Genomic DNA, 877 nt, shown 5'->3' with positions numbered 1-877 from the left:
ACAACGACTGTATAAGAATCCTTAATCCAACATAGCCATATAAATACATATACTTACTTTAATATTTTACTACACTTAAAAAGGTAAGTTTTTTGATACTATAACTGAAGTACTAGGTTGGTCACCAATTTTGATTTCATTCTTTCAAGTCGCACGCTCAATCGTTTTTTTCTTTTTTTTGGCCGCACCTTTTCTTTTCACACCTAAGGTCTTTTTGATTAGATATCATGACTTTTTGTCAATATACACCACCAAACCACAGCAAGTAAACAAGTGACACTCGATAGTAACCAATATTAGCTTTAGGATCGCAACCCTATTATTCGGAACAGACCTATACTTTACAGAACCAACCAGATCCTTTAAAATATATGGTGGTAGTTTTTCCTCTCTTAAACAGTGTTAATTAATAACTTCTTTGAGAGTAACGTAGTGGAATCTAGATTAACAGCTTCTTGTCATCACCCGCATGCACTCGGTACAGCGGTATCAAGTATCATTATTTCCGCTAATTGTTTAAGCTAATATCACGTGACGCTAAACGCTCTTTAATTAGGAGAATTTCTTAAAATTTTGCAAATTTATGCTTAAAAGTTGACAATGAATGCTAACCGTCCACCCGTATGATTCTTTTGAAAACTTGAGTTAGAAGCTGCTAATCTAGTTTGCCTGGCCTAACTAATACTTAGGTATCTGCACGTCCTTTCACCCTATAGTTTTGCCGCTCTAAATCAGCCGTCTTTTATGCGAATGATAAAAAACTACAAAAAAAAGTCTACTTTCACTTCTAGGTGAAACTGTAAGTAAAAATTTTAGACCGATAGCTCATGTGTACTTTTTCCGTAGGTTACATCTAGTTTTTGTTGTAAGAACTTTG

This window comes from Limulus polyphemus, unplaced genomic scaffold (genome assembly GCF_000517525.1).
Source record: "Limulus polyphemus unplaced genomic scaffold, Limulus_polyphemus-2.1.2 Scaffold464, whole genome shotgun sequence".
Classification (NCBI taxonomy): domain Eukaryota; kingdom Metazoa; phylum Arthropoda; class Merostomata; order Xiphosura; family Limulidae; genus Limulus; species Limulus polyphemus.
Note: the sequence above shows the minus strand (reverse complement) of the source record.